Source organism: Microtus pennsylvanicus, chromosome 12 (assembly GCF_037038515.1).
Source record: "Microtus pennsylvanicus isolate mMicPen1 chromosome 12, mMicPen1.hap1, whole genome shotgun sequence".
NCBI classification, from domain to species: domain Eukaryota; kingdom Metazoa; phylum Chordata; class Mammalia; order Rodentia; family Cricetidae; genus Microtus; species Microtus pennsylvanicus.
In genome coordinates this window covers 69,772,447-69,793,145 of record NC_134590.1, presented here as the reverse complement: position 1 = coordinate 69,793,145, position 20,699 = coordinate 69,772,447, and the positions used below count along the sequence as shown (strand labels likewise).

The 20,699-nt window shown below is 50.6% G+C and overlaps 1 protein-coding gene across 3 annotated transcripts in view; it reads left to right on the top strand.

Moving 5' to 3' along the window:
• Nucleotides 1-529: 529 nt before the first annotated feature.
• Nucleotides 530-20,699, top strand: part of Tns3 (tensin 3) — a 232,056-nt gene continuing 211,886 nt past the window's right edge. For 2 of the 3 annotated variants that reach the window (XM_075944308.1, XM_075944307.1), the window contains exon 1: nt 530-610. The gene's annotated coding sequence lies outside the window, so the exon portion shown is untranslated. Of the gene's footprint in view, nt 611-1,044; nt 1,122-20,699 lie in introns of those variants that run through there. The other variant, XM_075944310.1, reaches the window with a different exon arrangement.

The window sequence follows — 20,699 nt, the reverse complement described above, 5'->3', positions numbered from 1 at the left end:
CCTTCTCCTGCTAGGTTCATTTTAAGAAATCAAGGGACTTCTAGCCAGCCCCCCCCCCCCGCCCCGTGTGAATTTGGAACCCTGCAGTGGCTGTTGAAGTATCCTGAACTGTCCTGTAAAGACTGCTGTTTTATATGTGTGTGGCCCCCACTAGATATAAGCCACGGGAGGGTACTGTAGGTCCCGGCAGGCACAACACACTGAACACTGAAAGAAAGAATAAACTGGTTTTGCAGGAATGGGACTCGAACCTCCCTCTCCAGGTGCACTTGGAACTGACGAGTCTCTAAAGTACTGGGCCCCCCGAGGTGCTTAGGGAAGCCAGAGAGGTGGGAGGGTGTTTTAAGAGCTCGTCCTTCTGGTCTGGAACCCTGGGGGGCGGGGAGGGGGTCCAGCCCCTGAAGCGCAGGACATTGTTAGGGTGATGAGACCAGGTGACCGGCAGGGCCCCGGTGCGCGGGCCGTCCGTGGCGATTGCCCGAGCCGCCTCGAGGGGGCCCTGCGGCGGGCGCGGGCGGCCAGCCAGGAGGACGGGCCCGCCCGCGAGCAGCTCGGAGCCCAGCCTCGCTTCGGCCATCGCCCCGCCGGATCGCGCTGCGGGTTCGCCCAGGTACCCAGGCCGGGAGCAGGGCAGGGGCGGCCACGCGCCGCCACATTCTTTGTTTGGGGCCCCGGTTGAGTTGTAGAGCCTGGGAGTGCGGGGTCTTGCAGCTGGGACGCAGACGAGCAGGCACCAGATCTGGGCACGGAGACAGTTGAGGGTGCGGAGACAGGGCGCGGGGAGCACCAGGGAAAGGCATTCGAGATCCAGAACTGGGCATGGCCACGGGGTCTGTGGCGATCCGGGGACTGGGGCTCAGCCAAGTCCCCGGGGAAAGGACGTGGCGCGGGCCGGCTTGCCAGAACTGAGCAGGGCTGGGGACGCGAATGGAGACGCGGCTGGGGCGCGGGCCCGCAGGGTCCGGGCCGCTGGCGCCTTACTAGGCGGGCAGGGGCGGAGCAGCTCTATCGTCGCCTCGGCCCAGCGGACTTTGCTCCCTGAGACTGTTAGGGACGGGGCGACGGAGAGCCGCTTGGGGCTGCAATGGGATATCTCAGAACTTTACTCCCGCCTTTTCCAGGCAAGTGCCCTGCGCGTCTCTTTCCCTTTCCTTTCGGTTGCTGGGGAGGCAGGGGTCCCACCGCGCCTTTTCCCATCAGTAGGAGTTCCCATCAGTCGGAGTACGGGTGCAGGCGCAGCCCTGGGGGCCACCTGTGACACGTGCCTCCTGGCACGCGGGCGTTGTAGCTGACAAGTAAAAGGGAGGGTCCTGGGCCCCCGGGTCGCTTTGCTGCGGTGTTGTGTTCTGCCCCAGAAGACATTCATTTGAACTGATTTGAGAGTCCACGCTGCGGGAAGAGACCTTGAACCCCGTCCTTCCCCCACTGGCATTCCGGCTGGTGCCAGCAGGTGATCCGGACTCCCTAGCGTGACTGAACACAAAAAGTTCCATCTAGGGCGTGGGGCCAGCCGACCTCACTGTCGAGGGTGGTCACAACTGATTGGGATGCCCCAAGGCACTGTCTAAGCCCACTCCAACTTTTGTTTTCTGAGGTGTGCCTCCTGCCCAGAATAGAGCTTTAAAAACACAGCCCAAGCTGGGACTACAGAAGTGACTCTATTAATATTATATAGCCGGCCCATCAGAACTAACTCTTGACATTTGGTACATTTCCTTGAGGCTTTTCTCTGTTCATATTCATTCTTTTTTAAAGTGCTTTTAGTTTTTTGCCTTTTAAATGAGATTTGAGTGTCCTTGTGATTTCGGTGCCTCCCTCTTTGAGGCCTATGAGGTTATATTTGCAAATCAATCAACAAGTATTAAGAAAGGTTTTTCTGTGTGAGACCTTGAGGCTCAGGAAGGGGGTGGGGTTGACTGCAGCAGCAAGAAGGAGGAGATCAGAACTCTCGAGTGTCTATATGTGTGTGGGGGTGAGGTGGGGGGAAGTGCAGGGAGGTGCATTTACCGGGTACCAGGAAGCTGGCTGGGGCAACTGGCAAGATACCAGACCTCAGAGAAAGTCAAGGTGACCCCCCAGAGTTATAGAAGGGCAATAAGGACTGATGGCTGAGTGTCCTAAACTCTGCGTGTATTCATCTCATTTCACCCGTGGGACTCTTGGAAGGAAGTGGGATTATCACTCCATTTCGCAGATGGGCAAAGAAATGCCAAGCGTCCCCTTCATGATGTTAAAGTGTGGCGGGGTAGCTGGGATTCTGGGAGATAATGTCTGGGTTCCCTGCTGCCCTGCTCCTGCAGGTGGGCTGCCGCTGCTCCTCCGTCAATTGGATTTGAACGCTTGTTCAGACAAGGCTTCCTCCACTGCGGCTAGCTCCTCTGCTGAGGCTGCTAACGCTTTCGATGGCAGCAGCTGAGTTATTTCTATACAAGTCATAGCCACTAAGAAGATAGAAAAGTAGTTGCTTCTGCTTCTGATATATTACCTAAGAGAAAAGTAGTTGCTTCTGGGAACACCACGCTCTGAATGTAAATTAATTAGCTTTCCCAAAGTGTCTCTCTGGCCTGCTGTGCTTTGAAATTGAGTTACTTGCAAAAGTTGACTCCATAGCTAAAGTTCACAAGGTCAAAATATGTTACTGTGCTGCAGGAGGCTGCAGGAGCCTGCGGGAGGCTGCAGGAGGCGCTATGGGAGTGGTTGCCTGTGGCAGAGCCCTAACATGGGAAGGGGGCCATAATACAAGAAGGTGGCTTGAAAGACACCTACTTAATGGGGGAGAAGACCTCTGAGCCTCTGGCAGTCTCAGCGTCTATCTGCCCAGGGCACAAGGATTCATTTTACAGATGAGGAAAATTGCAAGCAAATTTCCAAAGCCCTAAAGCTACTTGTGGTCTGTCTGCTTGTGACCTGCCCCTGGTGCTTGTGACCTGCCCCTGGCTCTTTGTTTTGTTGCTTAGGAACAACCTGCTGTAAGGGCACTTTCAAGCCTGTTTTGACCTTGTGTTTGAACTTGGACATGGGGAGGGCTGGGTGCTACTAGCAAAAGCTCTTGGCATTTCTTTTTGCAAACAGAATGTTCTTTATAGGACCATGCCCCCTGCCAGGTGGTCAGAGGCGTTGCCCACTGAGTACCTCAGTGGTACCCTTGCCAACAACTCCACACAGGGGCTCCAATAGACTGCTTAGCATATGTTCTCTCATTTTTCTGCGACTGGGTGGAGTCTGGTGGGTCTGGATGGACATGTTGGGTCTAGGCAACAGTTCTTTAAAATGTGCACGCATCCTGGCCCTCCTTCTTGTAGGATCGTGGAAAGCAGTGGGGGAACAGATGGGTCTTCGGCTCACCTGGAAAGAAACCCACCAGCAGTGACCGAATGCCATAGTGAACCTCATTTACTCAGAGTCCTTTGCTGCCTTTTCTGCTTGTCTAGAATAAGGGGATTAGGTTCGCTGCCTAAGCAGGCATTTGGTTAACTGATAGCCACCGTTTGCTTCTCACAGAGTAGAGAGCGTTATCTGCCAGAGCACAGTTAACGTCTAAGGTACATAGTGAAGCAGATGTGAACTCACTGGGTTCTCCTCCACGTAGAACCGCTGTCTAAGTTCTTTATGGTGAGCGAGAGGAAGTACGGACTTCATTTTACTACCCCCCGCCAAGGATGGAGTGTATCTTTAGGTGGAGTATTTCTGTAGCCTGTGAGAGCTTGGGTTCGATCACCAGGACTACAGAAGAAATTAAACAAAGTAAACCCCAAGACAAGGTGCATGCATCTATTCTCTTACTGAACACAAGCGTGGGATCCTATTTTGTCATATCTGCCCCCATGTTCCGAGCATGTCTAGTTTGCTGAGAGTGCTGTTTGGGAACAGGGACATTGACTTTCTTGATGCCTGTTTCTTGTAAAAGAAGCAGATGCACATTTCCAAGTTTCTTGGGACTTTCTTTTGAAGTCTTTGGGCGTGTCTGCTGTTGCACGGACATAGTGCTGAGCTCAGAGTCCCTGGGGTGGCCCTCAGTGTCTGTGTCAGCTCTTCCTGTGGCACAAACTTTTGTATGCTCACTGCTTTCTCAGAGCATCACTAGGCCTCTATCTATTTTGTTTATATATGTGTTTTGATCTTGCTACATAGCTCAAATGACCTCAGACTCTAGGTGATCCTGCTGCCTCAGCCTCCCAAATAGCTGGAATTACAGACATGAGCCACCATGCCTGGTTCTGGTTCCTATTTTGAACCTGTTCTCAGCACTACCATGTTTAAGATTCCTCGTATGGTAAGCACAGATGCCCAGTGGGGACTGCTTTTACCACACGGGAAGGCAGTGAAGAAGAAAGGGGAATCAATGATTGGTGCCATCTTGCTTAGGAAATGAAAGACAGCACAGGTTAGGAGCCCCTGGAATGCTCCAGTGTGTCATGAAGGGGGTCATTTTTCTTTTTTAACTGTTTAATTAATTAATTTATTTACTTACTTATTCTGTATGAGGTGTGTGTGCATTCCCGTGTGTTTTGTGGCCTGTGTGTGAAGGCTGACTGATCTCAGCTCATCAGGCAGACACTCTCACCTGCTGAGCCATCTTGCTGACCCACAGCAGCACTTCTTGAGGGTCATCATAATGATCTGTAGGTTCCTAAAATGTATACCGATCTTTTAAAAAGAGAGCATTAAGGTTGGCTTTAATGTGTTTTGTCTCAAGTGGGTAACTGTAATGAAAGATATGCTGAAAGCATTATGCCACTGATCTGGGAAAGTTTCCCCTGTGGAGTTCCTGGCCGAGACGGTCCAGGCACTCCTTGCGAGCGTCAACCAACAGGTTTGGACCTTTATCTCTGTGTCTACCCGAAGCTGGGGAGCATGGGAGCGTCTCATTCCCCAGTGCTTGTGGCTTGTGCTTGCTTCTCCCTCTCCCATAGGCTGATTTTTCTCCATTTTCTTGAAGAGACAGCAAGTGTCAGTGTCAGCAATCTGCCCACACCAGCGATGGCAGTTTCTCCACGAGTCCAGTGTCTGCAGTTCTTGGTGTGCTTGCTCTGAGGAGGGGCTTCCTCAGCCCCTGGAAGGTTGCCTCACCCGGCTTGAATGGATCGGCTTGGCTCAGCTGCTGCTGCCAGAACTCTGGTCCCAGCTGCTTCCTCGGCCACGAGGCCAGCTTTTCTTTGCATCTCTCTTCCTTCCTTTCAGCTCTAATTATGGCACGTTAAGTTACTGGGTCTTCCTCTTCCTTTTCTCTTTGGAGAGAGATAATCACAGCCACACACCCTTACAGCATGGCCTTGTTTCTGTTTCAAAGATATTAGAAGATATCTTTGGCAATTCAGATTGCCAGCTTCCCAAGGAGGGCCCAGCAAGTTTTAATCTAGGTGCCTGCTGATGCCTGAGAGGCAAGCCACGCTCCGCAGACCAGGGGATACTTCCAAGTAGATGAAATTATTGCCTCTTTAGCAGACAGTTGGTAGAACGTCTCATGCAGGTTGTATATATTTACTTATTTAAAACACCTATTTTTGTTGTCTATGTATAAGTGTTTGCCAACATGAATTTATGTGCACCATGTGCACGTACAACCGTGTGGTTGTGAGCCACACAGTGTGGGACTGGACCAGAATTCAGGTCCCTTGCAAAAGTGAGTGCTTCAGCCTCTGAGCCATCTCTCCAGCCCTTGTGTGGAGTTTTTATTATTTATTTTTATTCTTATTTTTTTATTGGAACTGTTAGGAGAAATAGGGACCAAGTCCTGATGCTTTTAATGTATCAGAATCCAGTAGTTGGGAGATGAAAAGAAATCACTCTGGAATTGTGGGCAGGGCCTTGTAGGTTGCTTCTCTTTTTACAGGAGAGCCGGGCCTCCTCCAGGCTCACAGGGGCCTGTTATTTCCCGCCGGAGGATTCAGGAATCCGGGCTCTCCTCATTATTTTGGAGCACAGCTGCAGCTTGCTGCCTCACTGTGGGCCCACAATAAACTGTGCAGGCCCACATCTGGCCTGCCGGCGGGCGGGCAGGCAGCCCTGGGGCCACACTGGGCCATTAGCCAGGGTGTCTGAGCCTGTGCACATTCCTTCCAGAACAAAGGCCTCCCTCGGCCTGGTTCTGGCGTTCCTCTCTACTTTAGTAATCCATCACCTTTCTTAGCCGCGTCTTTACTCACCCACACCGTACTGGCCATTTTGGAAGTAGATCAGAAATGTGCACAGGGAACTAAACAGATCAGCCTCTGGCATCTCACAGACCTGAAGCGAAACGCCAGACCTCAGCGGTTCTCTTCTGAAGTCCAGGCACTCTGAGGGGGCAAGGTGCCGGGTGACCGTGACTCTTGCTGCTGCTGGCTTCAGGTCCAATCCTTTTTGGGTCCTGCTAAATTCCCTGTGCCAAATGGGTCCAAAAAGTGCCCCGCCTGCTCCTGAATGGGATGTGTTACCAGATCCCTGTCTGGAAGGGGAGATGGGTTTACACAAAAAGGTCAGAGTGACAGAGGATGGGGACAGGAGTGTCCAGTTTGACTCTCCTGGAAACACCTGTAGAGGCAGGTGCTGGGGGCGGTGGAAAGGCCGGCTTTGTGTGTGGGGGGGGATGGGCTGTCACTCAGGCTGGTTGGGAATGTGATGTAATGGATCTTGAGGTAATGGATGTGTTTTTGTTCTCTTGCTGCTTTTTGACTAAGTTTTTATAGGACCCGCCCTCATTGCCGACTTTGATAGGTTAGAAGAATGTTAAGGAAGCTGGGCCAATGTCTTCCGTCAGTCAGCTTTCTGTCATTGGAACAACACACCCATGAAGATCTGTGCCAGGGAGAAGTTTAATGTTGACTTCTGCTGTTGGAGCCTTTGGCCCACGGTCAGTTCGGCTTCTTTGCTGTTAGTCCCACGGCAAGGGAGAAGCCTCATGGTAGGGCGTTCAGGTCCGGCAACCTGGAAGCAGTGAAAGAGAAAAGGCCCCAATAGCCCCTTTGAGGACACACCCCTCTTGACCTAATGTTCTTTCTTCAGTCTCCTGAAGGTTCTACCAGCTCCTGACAGAGTTATCCACCGCAGTCTGGAGACCAATCCTTTAACGCATTGGGCCCTTGTGAGGATGTTTAAGATGCAAGTCACAGCAATTCTGGAGTCTGTTTGTGGGAGCCTTGTGTTTCCTGAGCTTTTTGAATTGTCCAAGCTCAGCTCCTTCTGTTTGCTTTAGTTTATAGCCTGCATTTAAAAACACGGTGGCAGCTCACGTATTTTCCCCTCTGAAAATAACTGCCCCAATAGGACTTCTGTTGACAGTCTGCGTACACCGTGGTTAGTGGGGCTTACCTATTTGTGTTGGTCATGACTGGTGTCTATCTTTGCACGTAGACTTTTTTTTGGACAGATTTAGCTAGTCATGTTCCTGGGAAGCTTTACTGGTGGGTTGAGATAAGAGAACTGAAACTTTCTTCTTCACCGTGAGAAAATCCATGTTAGCATTTTAACCATTCAAATATAGCTCATTGCTTCTTGGTGCCTTTCCATTGCTATGCAGCCATCTGCACCCGGGGTCTCCAGAACTCTATATCCTGCAACCCCAGTTCCTGGCAACTGCCATTCTTCTTTCTGTCCCCATGAGTTGGGCTGTCCTGTGATCCTCCTGGAAGCAGAAACACCTAGCATTTCTCCTATGTCTGCCTTATTTCACGTAGCACAATGCCCGGAACGGTCATCTGTGTCGTACTGCATGCCAACTTTTCTTCGTTCCCTCCTCCACCACCCCCCACTCCTTCCTTCTTCAGACTTCCTAGCACTCCACTGTGGATCCAGCATGGTTTACTGGTCTAGTTGTCAGCTAGTGGTACTAAAAGTGCTCCCCTCTCTGGGTGGTGAGAGATAATGCTACTGTGGACGTGACCGTGTTGTCCCTGCTTTCTGGTCTTCTGTCAGACACCCAGAAGCAGCCGACCGTAGCTCTCTGGAGCTCCTTGACCTGGTCGAACTGCAGCTAAAACACTGTGTGATCACCGACTTATCACTGTTCACCCGCTGTTTTCAGGCTCTTGGTCGGCATCCACAGGGTAAAGCCCAGGCCTGCAGGAAAAGGATGAAGGAGTCTTCTTGCCAAGCTGTTTTGACAGAAGGCATAAACTTGGTGATTAACAGAATGGGAAAGAGGGAAGAATGGAGAGAGAGAGAGAGAGAGAGAGAGAGAGAGAGAGAGAGAGAGAGAGAGAGAGAGAGAGGGAAGACACCAGCCTAAGCAAGCACCTTTAGGGCTGCTCGGTTTTATTTTCAATTAGAAGGGTCTAACTTTGTTTCAGGAGAATGGTTTTAATTTGGATAAATGGTTCAGTCTGGGAACCACATGCCAGCACTTATGATCTATGAGTGCAATTACACAGGGTTACCTCAGCCGAGATTTGGAAGGAGTAATGCAGAGCCTCGCTTGCTCGGGTCTGGCTTTCTTGAATGGCGCTGGAGGCCCGAGTCGCTGGGAGGAGGCAACTTTTCTCATCAGTATGAGGAGCTCGCTGGGACCAGCAGCAAGAACACCACCACAACACTCTTATGGCTGGTGCTGGTTAATTTTTACCCTCTAAGAATGCATTCACAATTCCAAGTCAGGAGTGTCAATAAATGGACTCCCGTGCCCCTTGGAACACGCTGCACCAGAATCGCAAGAACCTTCCCCAGCACGAGAATTTGCACAATTGGTCAGGGTTTGGAAGGAGGAGGGACACGTATTCTCATGTTCACGCAGATTTTTCTAGGATCCCGGGGCAGGTGGGAATATGGGCCCCTAGAGAGAGAGAAGGAGAGAACTGATCTATGTGGGTGGTCAGCTCTGGCTTCTCTCCAAGGAGGTGTTGAAGGACATGGGGCCACATGGGTGCAGGGACAGTGACGATGAAGCCGCCAGGGGCAACCAGGGAGGAGCAGCCAATGGAAACTGCAGAAGGCTAAGGAGAAAGGGAGACTCAGAATGAAGATTCCACTTACTAACCTGGGGAGTGAGGTGGGCATAGGGCAGCTGCGCACACTGTTTGCCTGCAAATCTGTACCAGTGCACGGCGATCTCGGGAGTGGGGTGACTTTAGAGAAGGTGGTCATGGGGGAATCTCAACGGTGTGAGGTGGAGATCTAGAGTGCAGATTGCAGAGCAAGAACAGGAGTCATCTTTTTGGCTATGGAAAGCCTGATTCCCGTCATGGTACCACGGTAAAGAAAGCAGAGGGATGGCTGGGGCGTGGGAGGGGTGGCGGGCAGGACAGGGTGGACTCTGGCATTTAGGTCCTGACCCCTTTCCTAAGGAAGGACGGGCAGGTGGGTGTGCCAGTCAACTAGGAGTTACTGTAATGAAACACCCGAGGCAGGTTGGCTTTGAAAAATACGGTTTTGAGCCAGGCAATGGTGGCGCACACCTTTAATCCCAGCACTTGGGAGGCAGAGGCAGGCGGATCTCTGTGAGTTTGAGACCAGCCTGGTCTACAAGAGCTAGTTCCAGGACAGGCTCCAAAACCACAGAGAAACCCTGTCTCGAAAAACCAAAAAAAAAAAAATACGGTTTTGGAGAGTACCGTGTCCAGTAGTCCTTAGACTCTGGTGAGGGTCTAATAGAGGGTGTTAGCACAGGGGTGGGAACACACCTGGGAGGAGGTTCACATTTTGAAACAGGGAGGCAAACTGTGATTCAGAGCTATTCTCCGATAGCACAGGATCCCAGGAGACCTACCTTCAAGCTTCCATGGTGCTGTCCCCAGTGGCCTTCCACCCTGCCGCTGAGCATGACTCTGACAACTTAGAATACACAGACAGCTTACAGCATGCCACCTTCTGCCTTGCTCTTTCTCTTACGGGTACATCCTATCTCTACCTCCACACAGAGAATCGAGGTCCTAGCATGTGACCCTTTTGGGGGACACACCAAACTGTACCCAGACTATAGTGGGCCTTGTCTCTGTGATTTCGCTATGTACCCCTGCGCTGTAGTGCATACCCTCATTCTCCAAAGCACCCTGGATGTTCCTTAGAGACCCTTCTCCTTCTCCTCTAGCAAGAGTGTAATTTTAACCAGCTCATAACGGTTATGAAATTGAGCTGCTGAGTACCCAGCAACACGGGAGTTATTTGTCTCATTCTTTGAACTCCCCCACCCCACCCCTTTTTTAGTAGGAATAATCTAAAAATATGGGTCATCCGCACTCAATGCTCTTTCAAGGCAATTTCTTAGAGATGATAAAATTAACAGAATGAGAGAGCGCACATAACTCTTTTCCTATACTAACCCTTTCACACCGTGGCACGTCATGGCTGTCCTGTCTAGCCTTTTTCAGAGGCTCCGTATTAGAAGCACGGTGTATGCACTGTCCTCACACTGATGTGTTTCCCAAAGCTGCCTCCCCATCATAAGGTGCCCCACGCTCCCCGCTCCCTCACTCTTTACATGAGTGGCTGAAATGACTTCACACAGTGCTCAAGGTGATGACCAAGCCTGGTCCCTTCACTTCAGGGCTGATTTGTAAGTGATTCTTGTCAATGCTTCCTGGAAACCTGAAATCCTCTTTGGCTGCCGCTGGAGGGATACTGGGTTACCTCTGATTTTGCACATAGCCCGAGCAAAGTCTGTGACATGTACCCCGTGCCTTGTGGTCTTATCTCCAGGTTCTGCATTCCATCCCAGCCTGAGCACAGACTAGTGTAGTTGTCCTGGCTTCTTGGGCTTCCTGGGTGACTAGTAGCACTCTGATGGAGCTGGACATGCACTGGAGGATTAGTGCTGACTTTGGTCCTGTGGGTGTTTGTGACTGGGGTTGCTGGTAGATGTCCAGCTGGGGTCTCTGAATTCAGCCGCGCGCCCACTGCCAGCCCAGCCCAGCCCAACTCTAGCAGACTGGGCTTCAGTTCTCCGTGCCAGGATGAGCTGGGAGGGTAAGTGAGCTGAGGTGACAGAGACTTTTGGCTGACTGTGGATCTCTATTGTCCTGTGTCCCTTTAACCTCTGGAATGACTGTCTGTCCTTTTGTTGTTTCCGCCACGTTCTGCCTGTCGTCAGGCCCACGTGCCCTGGGAACGTCAGTTCTCTGGTACCCGTAGTGCCAGATGGTTTTGTGCAAATAAGAGCAGCACCTCAGCCTTGAGCTGCTGGGGACAAACTGCCCCCGCCTATTTGTTCTGGGGGGGTGAGATGGAGCAGGGGAGACTGTGCAGGAATAAGGTGGCTCACACGCTTGCCTCTGCCCTGGGCTGCCAGGTGGTTCTTGGGGCTGACGACCTTGCTGAATGGGTAGGGGTTGTCTGCCTGTGTACTCGAGGGCCTTCCTAAGTAGAAGCTAAGGACACACCTGCGGCTTTTTATTCCTCTGATGTGATTTCCTTTTGGGGAGAGCACTGGGCCCAAAGAGCTCTTTTATATGAAGGCTAGTGCCCTCACGTCAGCCCCTGCCCCCTGACTGGTCAGGTCTGGCTGTCTGCAAGGCCTTTTCCCTTCCGGGATGGTCTAGCAGGCGTGCTGGCTGTCAGAAGTCTGAATGCTTACGTCTTACCACGGAAGTAGCCGTGCCCCTCCTTCTAATACACCCTGAGAAGTGGGTGGTGACGTGTTTGATCTATCACTCGTCACTCCATGCACAAGAACCAAGGCCGTGGGCTCTTTTTTTCCTTTTGGAAGGAGTTAAGAGATAGTTTTGCGTCCTTGGGCCAGGCACCCATTACCTGACTCAGGGGCTTTGTTTGACTCTTGTCTGGTGCCCACATGCTTGGCATGAGTGTGTGTGGGATGCTGGTGGTTCTGTGCCCAGCCGGGAACGTTCTAGCTTATCTTCGCGAGAAGGGACAGGGTGGGGGCGGGGGCGAGCCCAAACTTGCACATTTTTCCCAGGGTTTCATTAATGTTTCCAGGGTCGTGATTTCTCTGCTGGAGTTTTGCCTTACAATATGTATCTTTAACATTCAAGAGGGTAATTTGTACTTTATTGAGATTTGGGGAATCTAGCCTGTCGTGACTTTCTTGGAAATAAGCCACTCGCCCAGTTACCGTCTTAGTGAAAGTTGATGGCGAATGCCTGTGAGGAATGCCTGTCAGGCTCCCTGCTGTGAACTGCAGGTCCAAAACCAGTGCTGAGGACTGTTCTTTCTGGGTAATGTGTGGGGAGATGGCAATCTTCCGGAGATCCAGACGGTAAAATGGCAAGAATTGCTCCCTTAGTCTTCATCTCAGAATGAGTTCCAGTCATAATACAGACCCACCAGTAAATGTCTTATCTCTTGTTTAACAATTAAGTAAAGGTTCTGTTCTCCAAAGATGCCAGGCATCCCTGTCAAGTCAGCTTGTGAAGCTGGTCGGCTGGGGTCTCCCCACACACTTATCCGGGTTCTGTTGAGGCTACCTGAATTGTGTTCCTGGATCCTGCATTCAGGAACACACATACTGCGGAATTTTGCAGAGGTGTTTTTATGAAGACACTGGTTCCTGGAAGAGGACCAGCTAGCTTGGGTGAGGTGACAGCAGGTGGCCCCATCCACGTTGTGGCCTCCCTTTACCACCTGTGGTGGGAGATAGTACCTGCCCGTCCTCCCCCAGTCGCTTGGTCCAGTTGACCTTTCTCAGAGGTTACGGCCTCCTCAGGATCAGAGCCAATCAGCTGGGTGAGGCCTTGACCCTGGGAGAAGCACTTGGCTGCTGTGTTGTCACGTGGTCAGAGCTCCCAGCTTCTGCCTGGGTTTCCAACAGGCACAGTTCTGTGGAGAGTTGTGTCAGAAACCATGAATCAGGGGCAACTGGACCACTAAAATTGGTGGGGGTGAATGACAGGCCTATACCTTGGGACGGAGGCAGCGTCAAACATTAATGAGAGGTCATGAGCCTTAAGATTAATCTGTTTCCTTCTTTGTTCTTTAATTCCCCTCATTCTTTTATGTGCGTGTGCCCCAGACACCTTGAACTCTCCCGAACCAGAAGTCCATAGCTGGCCACTGCTACGGGGTCACATAGCTGCCCACGCTTGAACAGAGCCAGCAGGAACTGCCAGATGCTGTCTTTCCCAGATCCAGGCCTCCATGGCTGTGTTGAGTTCTGCTGAAATCCTTTGCTTGCTGGCTGTGGTTCACAGGGTCAGGGCCTTGTTTCTTCTGGGGCTGATGCCTGCTGCTGAATCACCCACTGCCTGGATGCCTTCTCTCCCAAGGGGGCCAGAGGCTTAGGTTTTTTGATAACCAGCCTCTCCCTGGGTTACTTTAGTGACCCACCAAATTCTCAAAGGCTAAGCCAGGGCAGCAAGTAGGAGGCTGCTGGGGTTGCTCCAGGGACAGGCTTTGCTGAGGTTCCACTTGCTGTGGCTATTAACATCAGCGAAGATTCTCACAAGGAGGCTTGGAGGCTGCAGAGTCACCACCTGGAAGTTCCTCGACAGGGCAGCATGGCCCCAAGTTTTGCCAGTAGTGCATCCTGCCCCTGCTCCTATGTTCTGTGGCCCCACTGCTCCTAAAGACTCCATGTGACGCTAATCAGGATCTCTGCCTGTTTTCATGGTTCCCTTGTTTGTCCTTGGGACCAGAAGCTGACGTGGGGCTTAGGACAGATGATAGTAGGAATGATCATGCTACTGCCCTGTCTCCTGTTGGCTGTGTCTCAGAACTTTGTCTTCAGCGAGTGGTGTGGCATTTGGACCACGGGACCAAGTCAGTGCAGGGTTGACCAACAGGGCAGAGTTGACCTGGTCACCTGTCTTTCTGGAGTAGATACTGAGGGCCTGCCCTGAGCAAGATAACCCAGGGTGTAAGGACAGGGAATCTTTAGAGACACTGCCTTTCCCCAGGGGCCAGGGGAATCTCTCTGTCACAGAAGGGTCATATGTATCCACTGGGGATCAGTGGTCCTGCCAGTACCCAACATGTCAAGATAGTATCCTGAGGACGAAAGATCAAGGGGCAGCTCCATCATGATCTCATCACCTGATTAGATGAGACCCCCCACATTCACACTGTAAAAGGTCATGTGCTTTAATCTGGTTTGCCAACTAAGTGTGATCATATTGGAACAATCCCTTTACAGCAATGGCTGCCCGAAGTCTGAGCCCTTGTGTGTCTTGCTGTAGCTGAGGCATCTTCCCTAGGGCTTATCTTGGCTTCTCATTATCTTGACTTCAAATTATCTTGGGTTCCCTGGACAGCTGACTTCCCCTCAGTGGTGCTAAGTGTTCTTTAGGCCTAATGAGCGTCTGTGGATTTGCATAACTGGAACAGCCAGAAGCAATGTGGAGGTCAGACTAGGTTTGCTCTAGGAACTCAACCCATGAAAGCAACTTTGTTCCTTTTCAGTTGTCAAGCTGCTTGCTCTTCCTTCCTTCCTTCCTTCCTTCCTTCCTTCCTTCCTTCCTTCCTTCCTTCCTTCCTTCCTTCCTTCCTTCCTTCCATCCATCCTGAGAGAAAAAGAGAAAGAGAGAGAATATGTATTTCCTGTGGCATTTTACAAACATCCTAAAACAGCCCTCTATCTGCAGATGCTTTGTACTACCTAACCCAGGCCTGTGTTTCACCCAAAGTCAGTGATTGAGGTAGAAAAGAAAGACACATGGATGTGGGAAAAATTCCCACCAGTTGGCCTTGAACTCAGAGATCAGCCTGTCTCTACCTCGCAAGTTGTTAGGTTTAAAGGTGTGCGCCACCAAAGTGGAAAAATGTCTTTGGGGCACATGCTGTTTTTTTGTCATCTTAACACAAGTTAGAGTCTTCTGAGAAGAAGCAACCTCAATTGAGAAAATATCTCCATAAAAAAAAAAAAAAAAAAAAAAAAAAAAAAAAAAAAAGATGGACCTGTAGGCAAATCTGTGGGACTCTTTTTAAATTGATGATTGACTTGGGAGGGCCAGCCCACTGTGGGTGGTACCAACCCTGGGAGGGTGGCCCTTTAGTCTGTAGGAAAGCAAGCTGAATAAACTCAGGGAGAACAAACCATTGTAAGCGGCTTGCCTCCATGGTCCTGCTTTAGTTCCTGCATCCAGGATCCTGCCCTGAGTTTCTGCCCAGACTTCCCTCAATGATGGACTTTTAGTTCTAAGCTGAAGTAAACCCTTCCTCTCCAAGCTGCTTTTAGTCACGATGTTTTCTCACAGTAATAGAAGCCCTAACTAATATAGAAATTGCTATGAGGATCGTGGAATTGCTGTGCCAGACCTGACTATGTGTTTTGGAGAGGACTGGGAAAGAGTTTGGGACTTCAGGCTGGAAAAGCCATTGAGTGTGCAGAGCTAAATGAGGTGTTGTGGGAACATAGAAGACAGGGCCGAGAGCGGTGCAGGCGATGGAGGCTTGGCCTGTGAAGTTTCTGAAGAAAACAAGACTAGCGGGGCCAGTCGTGTAGAAAACATTTGCTTTACGGGACAATCAACGGTGGTCAGCTGGGGCTGAGTCATCAGCTGTGCTTAAGAAGAGACCAGCATCACTGAGGTGCAATGTAGGAGTGTTTCCTCGGGGTGAGCACACACAAGCTTGGTCCAGAGTGGACCAAGGCTGTATCTCACACTGGCAGTGACTGACTTGCTAATGTGTAAGAGTCTTCCACTGGTGCTGGTGTTGGCAGGATTGAAGGCATGGAGAGCAGCTAAGACTTGGCACTGTGAGAGGCCAGGAGTGGCCATTGGTAAAGATGCAACCTCGGTTGCAGTGGGATCTCCAGATTGGGGTGGGGTCATGGAGAGAGGCTTGTGACAGGATCAGAGTCCCCAGAGAGAATGAAGGTGCAGCCTGTGAGGACTCTAGAATGCGGGAGGCTCCAGGACTGTGGGGTGACTGCCAAGGGCAGCAGCAGCAGCTGTGCAGTCCAGCTGGCCTGGGCCTATGAGACAAGCTCTGTGAACGACAGTGTTGGAGAGGCAGAACGGCTGAAGTCCTTTGGAGCTCAGAAGACCCTAGGTGAATCCCAGATGTGGGGCATCGAGCACCAAGGTTTAATTTATACTGTTGGATGCCAGTTTTGCTTTGCTCAATAATAACCAAAAAATAAGTATGTAGTTTATTATTGATTTTACAGGAGCCTACAGTTAAGAGACTTTGGATTTTTTAACAAGTGCAGATTTCTAAAGAGACACTGGATATGTTAAAGCGACTAAGTTTTAAAAAACTTGGGTTTGTTTTTTTTTTAAAGACTGGAACTTTTAAAGTTGTGCCATGTTTTATATTTTAATATTACTGTGAGAGCTTGGGAACAAACAGAAAGGGGAATGTGTATGGCAAGGTGGCAAGGGGTCAGTTGTGCCTTGTTTTTTCTTTTTCTTTTTTTCTTTTTTGTTAATTCCACATAGGCTCAGGTCACCTGAGAAGAGGGGACCTTAGTTGAGAAAATGTCTCTATCGGATTGGCCTTTAGGCAAGACTGTGAGACATTTTTGTAGATTAATGCTTGATGTGGAAGGGCCCAAACCACTGCGGGTGGTACCATTCCTGGGCTCGGGGGTCTGGGTTGTAAAGAAGGCAGGCTGAGAAATCTATGGAGGGCAAGCCAGTAGGCAGCATTTCCCCATGGTCTCTGCTCCAGTGTCTGTGTCCAGGTTCTTGTTCTGACTCCCCTTCATGATTGACAGCGGAAGTAAACTCTTTTGTCCCAAAGTTACATCTGGCCATGATGTTTTATCACAGTCATCTGAAGCAAACTAAGACAGACGTTGTGGGGAGGGAGCGCTGAGTGAGCCCCCCAATGAAGGGACTTCGGTGCATCTATGTGACATTTGAGCTGACCCTGCTTCTTTGCTCTTGTTAACTGGTCCAGCTCCACTTAGAATGTCTATTCTGGGATTAGGATTGAGAGCCTTTGAAGGGGGATTCCAGGTAAAAGGGGGCTCCGTGCTCCAGCAGGGTCCCCTGCTGCTCTTGGTCTTTGTGTACTGCGTTTGGAGTTACTTGCTCAGGAGACCGATGCATTGGGGAGTACAGCTTGCTTTGGCATGGCCCCCACTGAATGTTGGGGCTCTCGACTGGGGCTAGGTCTTAGTCCATTTGTGTTCCAAGAAGATGCAATGAGCAGAGACAAGTGCATAAGTTTGTCTCTTAGGTTCCCAGACACATAATGTATTGTTAGCTGATTCTTGCCTGAATGGCCAACCGTGATGTTTGGTAGGGCCCACTCTCTGCTTCAGAGGTGCTTGCTATACATCTCCATGTGGTAGAAGGACCAGTGAGCTCTTTGCTAAGGACACCAATCCTGACTTTGGACCCTCCACCGTCCTGACCCAAACACCTGTGTCTTCAGCCTCCAGATATGGCCATCTTGGAGGTTAAGTTTCAGTTTGTGAGCTTTGGGGAGACATGAATGTTCTGACCGCAACAGCAATGTATAAAAGACCCGGTCTTAGGGTGACTGGCAAATGTGCAGACTCAGAGTTGGTGCTGCAGTGCTGGAATAGGATGTGGGCTGGAGTATCCCCTGCTGTCTGGGGAATTGTTAGCTGCATGCATGCAAGGGCCCTTCTGCACCAAAGGCTGTGGATGGTGTTGGGCTTCAGACGTAGCTGGTTATTGGAATGTGGAAACATGAACTTTGTCCTAATTTTTAGACACCTGCACAGCCACAGAAACTCTGCGGTGTCATACCCAAGTTTGAGATCTGGGGAGGGGAGCCAACTCTGTGTGGAGGAATTTCTGACACTCACTCTTCTGGTAGTGCCTGTCTCGGCAAGAGCACCACAGCCGTGGCTACCCTGCTAAGGAAGACATCCTCAGGAGTGAGAACACACTCCAGGGATGGAGGGATGGCGGGATGGAGGGGTGAAGGGATGAGAGCTGACAGGCTGGAGCTCCCTGTTGTTGCTAGTGTGTTTCTCTCACCAAGGCTTCCCCTGTTTTCTGTCTTAGTCTCTAGTGTGTTACCATAGCATACTGGAATACTTGAGAGTGGGTAGTTGATAAGGACGAAAGCTTGATTGTAGCTGGTAGTTCTGGGGGCTGGAAGTCTATGATCAGAGGCTGCCTCTGCTGAGGGTCTTGACCTCCTTCCTTCACAGCATGGGAGAAAGCCGAAGGGCAAGTGTGCTGAAGAGAGAACACATTCCCACTTCCTTTGGGCGCATTCTGTTGTAAAGGTCTATCTGGTAACAGTAACCCATCTGTCTGGTCCAGAGAGGTAGGAGTTCCTCATTCCCTAGACAAAGGCAGTAATGCGGCTACCATCCTCATTGGTTCTGCAGAGAAGAGCTGCCGTAGGAAAACCTTCCTGCAGTGAAGGGAAGGACAAGAGTTTGCATACTTCCTCCTTCATCCCTCCTTCTCCAGCCCCACCTACCCCCTTGATCATTCTATCTGCAGTAGCCCCATCTTTCGGTTGCTTGGTTAGGTGGATGCACATTCTAGAAAATATCCTGTTTCCATAACCACAGTCCCCTCCAGGCACCTAGAAAGTGACAACTTTGCCTGTTTGCCACATTGGTGACTAGAACTGTTCTGTTACAATCAGAGCCTTACTTATGCCCTCATGTCTGGGGGTTGGCCTATCCCAGTTGTCCTTTCATTCCGCAGCAGCTCTGTTGTGGCTATCAAAGATAATGAAAGATGTGCTAGGCTCGGGCAACACAGGTAGAGGATTAGGGGAAGGGGACTGGTATGAACGGAGGACTTGGGAGATAGAGCCAGAAGGGCTGGGTGGCTGGGTGGTCTCCCTGTTCCTGCCTCAGTGTCCCCACTTTTTTATATATTCCACTCTGGATGGGTATGGACAGTATGAAGGCCACCCCTTTGCTCCACTAAGTCCTTTGACATCATCAGAAACTGGCATTATTTTGTTTGAGGTTTTTGTCATTGTTTCCTTGAGAAAACAGGAGCTAGTTGGAATGTTCAGAAGGTAAAGGCAGATAGGCAGATGTGGGACTCAACCTCAAGCCCCGAGAGTGGAAACCAGGTCTTTCTTTGCCTTGGAGCACCTGCATCACGGCGAGATTGGTCGGCCCCTTTGAAGTGGCGTTGATGGACAGTCCGGGGGAAGTTGGGGTGTCCAGACCTGTCAGCACAAGGGTGCGGGACCCTGTGCAGAAGGTTGGAGTGGGAGCTGCACTTCTAGCCTGAAGGGAAGAAAAGAAAACAATGCCGGAGAGGAAGCATTCCTGGCGGGGGATTAGCTGGGAGGTGGCTCTGGGCTTTGATCCTCCCAGCACCTGGCTTGCTAAGGCTTGCTCTGATAGGGACAGCAAATTCCCTGTCTCCTTTTATGCTGGAACCCACACATATCCGACGCTGGAAGCAGCTTCCCCCACATCTACCAGTGGTGGGGTTCACATAACCAGGGAGGGCATCAGAGGGTCTGCTTTGCTTGACACCATGGGAGAGTGGTCGGAGAGGCTCTGGTCAGATGGAGAAGACCTGTGCTGGCTGCCTCCGCCTACCCAGACCTCCCCCAATAGGATGTCCTTCCAGTTTGCAGAGAATTCCGTGACATGCTATCGAACCCTGCATGCAGTTCCTCAGCGATGCTTCGTGATGCTTTCCGTATATTTTGTTGGGGCCTGACTCCCACCTCGTTCCATTAAATGCTGGTGCCCACCCACTTCAGTCCTGGTAATGCCTAAAAAGAGCCATTCTATTTCCAAACATCTCCATTTATTAGGCAGGGAAATCAGCCATTGATCTAAAAAGAAAATGAACTTGGTACATACAATATGTTTACTTATTGCCAGAAGATAGCTTTGGGCTGAGTAGGTGTGGTAACACTTGGGAGTCAGAGCTAGGTCTTTGTGCTTTGAGGCCAGCATGGTCTAGTTAGTGGGTTCTAGGATAGCCAAACAAAACAAAGCATCCAAGGTAGGGAGGGTTGAGAGACTGTCTGGATGAAAACTGTGAGTTCCAGGGATGCTAAACTGGAAGTAATTGTGTGGTCCTGGTAGTTCAGGCCGTGAGTGTGGCTAAAGGGGTCTGTGGTCACTTTGTACCAGTTATCAAACCATCTTTTACATGTGATGCTATGAACTTTCCCAAGTGCCCTGACAGCCTGGAGGGTGATTCTAACTGATGCTAGTGGGGTGTTGCAAAGGCAGGCTGCGGAGTCTGAAGTCGCTGATGAGAGGGACTGTGGACTCTGTCACACTCCACTTACCCACTCTCCTGCTCCTGATTATCCTCTGAGGGCACATCTGGGACTGGAGGACATCAGGCAGGTGGCAGGTCTCAGCTAGGCAGTCCCTCCCTGGGACTTTCCAGGTGCCATCCTGCTGGAGTAGCAAGGTCCTCTCCAAGGTGAAAGAGGGTCAGCCTGGATCCCAGTACTCAGAAGTCTGAGGCAGGACAGTCATGAGATCAGGGACAGGCTATATAGCAAGACCCTGTATCAAAAAGGGATGAGCTGTATCTCTGTGGTAGAGCATTTGTGTAGCAAGATGTAAGGCGTTGGATTTGATCTTCAGCACCAAAAAAAAAATTCCAACAAGCAAAGCAACGACTGTGCCTTTTTAGAGTGGACAGTCTGTCCCTCATAATGATGCTGGCCCATCCTGACATCAAACTTGAGACCTCTCAAGTTTGAGGTCCCCTGCATCCTCACGTTTCTGCCTCAAAACCCCTGCTGCCCAGGCCCATGTGCCACCACCCTTGCTTGCCTTATACTTTCTGGACTTGAGGCTGCTAGGGCAGAGAGTATATCCAAGGACATAGCTTCTCTGGCATGTCTCAGTCCTCAGTGTGGACCCAAAGATCAGTCTGAGGACTTGCTGGGAGTAGCCAATTTTTATTTTGTTAAATAAAGAAAACCGATTAAAAAAAAACGTTTTGATTTAAAACAGT